General features: G+C 42.2%; 6 non-coding genes across 6 annotated transcripts; all 6 read left to right on the top strand.

The window, feature by feature from the left end:
- Positions 1 to 229: 229 nt before the first annotated feature.
- Positions 230 to 348, top strand: LOC148328303 (5S ribosomal RNA). The gene has a single exon (XR_015845949.1). It is a non-coding gene; the product is annotated as a 5S ribosomal RNA (ribosomal RNA).
- A 999-nt stretch (positions 349 to 1,347) lies between these two features.
- Positions 1,348 to 1,466, top strand: LOC148328302 (5S ribosomal RNA). Its single transcript, XR_015845948.1, has one exon. It is a non-coding gene; the product is annotated as a 5S ribosomal RNA (ribosomal RNA).
- A 1,002-nt stretch (positions 1,467 to 2,468) lies between these two features.
- Positions 2,469 to 2,587, top strand: LOC148328301 (5S ribosomal RNA). The gene has a single exon (XR_015845947.1). It is a non-coding gene; the product is annotated as a 5S ribosomal RNA (ribosomal RNA).
- Positions 2,588 to 3,585: 998 nt separating this feature from the next.
- On the top strand, positions 3,586 to 3,704 carry LOC148328300 (5S ribosomal RNA). The gene has a single exon (XR_015845987.1). It is a non-coding gene; the product is annotated as a 5S ribosomal RNA (ribosomal RNA).
- Positions 3,705 to 4,702: 998 nt separating this feature from the next.
- Positions 4,703 to 4,821, top strand: LOC148328299 (5S ribosomal RNA). The gene has a single exon (XR_015845946.1). It is a non-coding gene; the product is annotated as a 5S ribosomal RNA (ribosomal RNA).
- A 998-nt stretch (positions 4,822 to 5,819) lies between these two features.
- On the top strand, positions 5,820 to 5,938 carry LOC148328298 (5S ribosomal RNA). Its single transcript, XR_015845945.1, has one exon. It is a non-coding gene; the product is annotated as a 5S ribosomal RNA (ribosomal RNA).
- Positions 5,939 to 6,000: the final 62 nt, after the last annotated feature.

Here is a 6,000-nt window from a genome sequence, read left to right as displayed (position 1 = left end):
GCCCATCTACGGATTTTTGTCCGCATTTAACCATGTGTATGTGCCAACAAATCATTGTACACATTTGCTGATATTTGTCATATATCTGTGACTTCAATCATGCATTGTAGATTGTTGTTACACATTTGTGACTGTGGTTATAGTTTCAGATTCTTGTTACGTATTTTTGGATTGATTTGCCACAATAAAGACCACATGTATAAAAGGCAAAATTTTGAAAGAAATTGTCGCTTACGGCCATACTACCCTGAGAACGCCCGATCTCGTCCGATCTCGGAAGCTAAGCAGGGTCGGGCCTGGTTAGTACTTGGATGGGAGACCGCCTGGGAATACCAGGTGCTGTAAGCTTTTGCACCGCAAAAAAAAATAAAAAACTTTGACAAATGTAAGCAAGTATGCGAGCTGCTTTTTTTATAAATTTCCACATATTCGCCTGACAGGCTGAGAGCACAAAATGCCAACATTCAGCGTCCCCTGCCTTTGGGTGTTGCTACAGTCTCGCCGTGGACGACTCGCAAATGCTTGTGGCAATTTGCAAATGCTTGTCTGGAGACTTGAGTGTGGCTCCGGAGCTCCACATTAAGACCAAAAGGGGACTCTCGTAGTCTACAGGTGTAGCAGACAGATGACCCGATCCGGTTGGGTTGGTGCAGTGAGTTTTACTAAATAAAAAGGTAATGAATCAATTTTAAAAAAATGGTGTTTACTGAATGCAATAAAGGGAAGTATAGTTAATGTGGCAATTAGCAGGTGTGGAGAAGCTTCATTCATTTTTTTTTAGCTTCACTGGTTATATCATTGGTTCTTATTTTATTAGTTCCACTTTATTCTTCCATTTATTCCAATTTAATTTAAATAATGTCAAATAAATTGTACATGACCATGGGTGGATAGCAGTGAACGCCCCCCCATGTTATTGGTGGATATATTGGTGGTACGGGGCTGGAATAATATTAGTGCCCCCATGTGGTCCGAACGTGTAGCTACGGAGCCACACACAAGTCTCCTGACACGCATTTGCAAATCAGCACACGCATTTGCGAGTCGTCCGCGGCAGGACTGTAGCAAACGTCACCTGTAAGAACACAGCCAATCAAAAGGTCCCGTTTTTACAGGTCGCCCATCTACGGATTTTTGTCCGCATTTAACCATGTGTATGTGCCAACAAATCATTGTACACATTTGCTGATATTTGTCATATATCTGTGACTTCAATCATGCATTGTAGATTGTTGTTACACATTTGTGACTGTGGTTATAGTTTCAGATTCTTGTTACGTATTTTTGGATTGATTTGCCACAATAAAGACCACATGTATAAAAGGCAAAATTTTGAAAGAAATTGTCGCTTACGGCCATACTACCCTGAGAACGCCCGATCTCGTCCGATCTCGGAAGCTAAGCAGGGTCGGGCCTGGTTAGTACTTGGATGGGAGACCGCCTGGGAATACCAGGTGCTGTAAGCTTTTGCACCGCAAAAAAAAATAAAAAACTTTGACAAATGTAAGCAAGTATGCGAGCTGCTTTTTTTATAAATTTCCACATATTCGCCTGACAGGCTGAGAGCACAAAATGCCAACATTCAGCGTCCCCTGCCTTTGGGTGTTGCTACAGTCTCGCCGTGGACGACTCGCAAATGCTTGTGGCAATTTGCAAATGCTTGTCTGGAGACTTGAGTGTGGCTCCGGAGCTCCACATTAAGACCAAAAGGGGACTCTCGTAGTCTACAGGTGTAGCAGACAGATGACCCGATCCGGTTGGGTTGGTGCAGTGAGTTTTACTAAATAAAAAGGTAATGAATCAATTTTAAAAAAATGGTGTTTACTGAATGCAATAAAGGGAAGTATAGTTAATGTGGCAATTAGCAGGTGTGGAGAAGCTTCATTCATTTTTTTTAGCTTCACTGGTTATATCATTGGTTCTTATTTTATTAGTTCCACTTTATTCTTCCATTTATTCCAATTTAATTTAAATAATGTCAAATAAATTGTACATGACCATGGGTGGATAGCAGTGAACGCCCCCCCATGTTATTGGTGGATATATTGGTGGTACGGGGCTGGAATAATATTAGTGCCCCCATGTGGTCCGAACGTGTAGCTACGGAGCCACACACAAGTCTCCTGACACGCATTTGCAAATCAGCACACGCATTTGCGAGTCGTCCGCGGCAGGACTGTAGCAAACGTCACCTGTAAGAACACAGCCAATCAAAAGGTCCCGTTTTTACAGGTCGCCCATCTACGGATTTTTGTCCGCATTTAACCATGTGTATGTGCCAACAAATCATTGTACACATTTGCTGATATTTGTCATATATCTGTGACTTCAATCATGCATTGTAGATTGTTGTTACACATTTGTGACTGTGGTTAAAGTTTCAGATTCTTGTTACGTATTTTTGGATTGAAGTATTTGCCACAATAAAGACCACATGTATAAAAGGCAAAATTTTGAAAGGAATTGTCGCTTACGGCCATACTACCCTGAGAACGCCCGATCTCGTCCGATCTCGGAAGCTAAGCAGGGTCGGGCCTGGTTAGTACTTGGATGGGAGACCGCCTGGGAATACCAGGTGCTGTAAGCTTTTGCACCGCAAAAAAAAATTAAAAACTTTGACAAATGTAAGCAAGTATGCGAGCTGCTTTTTTTATAAATTTCCACATATTCGCCTGACAGGCTGAGAGCACAAAATGCCAACATTCAGCGTCCCCTGCCTTTGGGTGTTGCTACAGTCTCGCCGTGGACGACTCGCAAATGCTTGTGGCAATTTGCAAATGCTTGTCTGGAGACTTGAGTGTGGCTCCGGAGCTCCACATTAAGACCAAAAGGGGACTCTCGTAGTCTACAGGTGTAGCAGACAGATGACCCGATCCGGTTGGGTTGGTGCAGTGAGTTTTACTAAATAAAAAGGTAATGAATCAATTTTAAAAAAATGGTGTTTACTGAATGCAATAAAGGGAAGTATAGTTAATGTGGCAATTAGCAGGTGTGGAGAAGCTTCATTCATTTTTTTTAGCTTCACTGGTTATATCATTGGTTCTTATTTTATTAGTTCCACTTTATTCTTCCATTTATTCCAATTTAATTTAAATAATGTCAAATAAATTGTACATGACCATGGGTGGATAGCAGTGAACGCCCCCCCATGTTATTGGTGGATATATTGGTGGTACGGGGCTGGAATAATATTAGTGCCCCCATGTGGTCCGAACGTGTAGCTACGGAGCCACACACAAGTCTCCTGACACGCATTTGCAAATCAGCACACGCATTTGCGAGTCGTCCGCGGCAGGACTGTAGCAAACGTCACCTGTAAGAACACAGCCAATCAAAAGGTCCCGTTTTTACAGGTCGCCCATCTACGGATTTTTGTCCGCATTTAACCATGTGTATGTGCCAACAAATCATTGTACACATTTGCTGATATTTGTCATATATCTGTGACTTCAATCATGCATTGTAGATTGTTGTTACACATTTGTGACTGTGGTTATAGTTTCAGATTCTTGTTACGTATTTTTGGATTGATTTGCCACAATAAAGACCACATGTATAAAAGGCAAAATTTTGAAAGAAATTGTCGCTTACGGCCATACTACCCTGAGAACGCCCGATCTCTTCCGATCTCGGAAGCTAAGCAGGGTCGGGCCTGGTTAGTACTTGGATGGGAGACCGCCTGGGAATACCAGGTGCTGTAAGCTTTTGCACCGCAAAAAAAAATAAAAAACTTTGACAAATGTAAGCAAGTATGCGAGCTGCTTTTTTTATAAATTTCCACATATTCGCCTGACAGGCTGAGAGCACAAAATGCCAACATTCAGCGTCCCCTGCCTTTGGGTGTTGCTACAGTCTCGCCGTGGACGACTCGCAAATGCTTGTGGCAATTTGCAAATGCTTGTCTGGAGACTTGAGTGTGGCTCCGGAGCTCCACATTAAGACCAAAAGGGGACTCTCGTAGTCTACAGGTGTAGCAGACAGATGACCCGATCCGGTTGGGTTGGTGCAGTGAGTTTTACTAAATAAAAAGGTAATGAATCAATTTTAAAAAAATGGTGTTTACTGAATGCAATAAAGGGAAGTATAGTTAATGTGGCAATTAGCAGGTGTGGAGAAGCTTCATTCATTTTTTTTAGCTTCACTGGTTATATCATTGGTTCTTATTTTATTAGTTCCACTTTATTCTTCCATTTATTCCAATTTAATTTAAATAATGTCAAATAAATTGTACATGACCATGGGTGGATAGCAGTGAACGCCCCCCCATGTTATTGGTGGATATATTGGTGGTACGGGGCTGGAATAATATTAGTGCCCCCATGTGGTCCGAACGTGTAGCTACGGAGCCACACACAAGTCTCCTGACACGCATTTGCAAATCAGCACACGCATTTGCGAGTCGTCCGCGGCAGGACTGTAGCAAACGTCACCTGTAAGAACACAGCCAATCAAAAGGTCCCGTTTTTACAGGTCGCCCATCTACGGATTTTTGTCCGCATTTAACCATGTGTATGTGCCAACAAATCATTGTACACATTTGCTGATATTTGTCATATATCTGTGACTTCAATCATGCATTGTAGATTGTTGTTACACATTTGTGACTGTGGTTATAGTTTCAGATTCTTGTTACGTATTTTTGGATTGATTTGCCACAATAAAGACCACATGTATAAAAGGCAAAATTTTGAAAGGAATTGTCGCTTACGGCCATACTACCCTGAGAACGCCCGATCTCGTCCGATCTCGGAAGCTAAGCAGGGTCGGGCCTGGTTAGTACTTGGATGGGAGACCGCCTGGGAATACCAGGTGCTGTAAGCTTTTGCACCGCAAAAAAAAATTAAAAACTTTGACAAATGTAAGCAAGTATGCGAGCTGCTTTTTTTATAAATTTCCACATATTCGCCTGACAGGCTGAGAGCACAAAATGCCAACATTCAGCGTCCCCTGCCTTTGGGTGTTGCTACAGTCTCGCCGTGGACGACTCGCAAATGCTTGTGGCAATTTGCAAATGCTTGTCTGGAGACTTGAGTGTGGCTCCGGAGCTCCACATTAAGACCAAAAGGGGACTCTCGTAGTCTACAGGTGTAGCAGACAGATGACCCGATCCGGTTGGGTTGGTGCAGTGAGTTTTACTAAATAAAAAGGTAATGAATCAATTTTAAAAAAATGGTGTTTACTGAATGCAATAAAGGGAAGTATAGTTAATGTGGCAATTAGCAGGTGTGGAGAAGCTTCATTCATTTTTTTTAGCTTCACTGGTTATATCATTGGTTCTTATTTTATTAGTTCCACTTTATTCTTCCATTTATTCCAATTTAATTTAAATAATGTCAAATAAATTGTACATGACCATGGGTGGATAGCAGTGAACGCCCCCCCATGTTATTGGTGGATATATTGGTGGTACGGGGCTGGAATAATATTAGTGCCCCCATGTGGTCCGAACGTGTAGCTACGGAGCCACACACAAGTCTCCTGACACGCATTTGCAAATCAGCACACGCATTTGCGAGTCGTCCGCGGCAGGACTGTAGCAAACGTCACCTGTAAGAACACAGCCAATCAAAAGGTCCCGTTTTTACAGGTCGCCCATCTACGGATTTTTGTCCGCATTTAACCATGTGTATGTGCCAACAAATCATTGTACACATTTGCTGATATTTGTCATATATCTGTGACTTCAATCATGCATTGTAGATTGTTGTTACACATTTGTGACTGTGGTTATAGTTTCAGATTCTTGTTACGTATTTTTGGATTGATTTGCCACAATAAAGACCACATGTATAAAAGGCAAAATTTTGAAAGAAATTGTCGCTTACGGCCATACTACCCTGAGAACGCCCGATCTCGTCCGATCTCGGAAGCTAAGCAGGGTCGGGCCTGGTTAGTACTTGGATGGGAGACCGCCTGGGAATACCAGGTGCTGTAAGCTTTTGCACCGCAAAAAAAAATAAAAAACTTTGACAAATGTAAGCAAGTATGCGAGCTGCTTTT

This window comes from Idiotropiscis lumnitzeri, chromosome 11 (assembly GCF_059441095.1).
Source record: "Idiotropiscis lumnitzeri isolate Australia: NSW breed Sydney's pygmy pipehorse chromosome 11, RoL_Ilum_1.0, whole genome shotgun sequence".
In the NCBI taxonomy this organism is placed as follows: domain Eukaryota; kingdom Metazoa; phylum Chordata; class Actinopteri; order Syngnathiformes; family Syngnathidae; genus Idiotropiscis; species Idiotropiscis lumnitzeri.
This window is presented reverse-complemented; position numbering and strand designations above follow the sequence as displayed.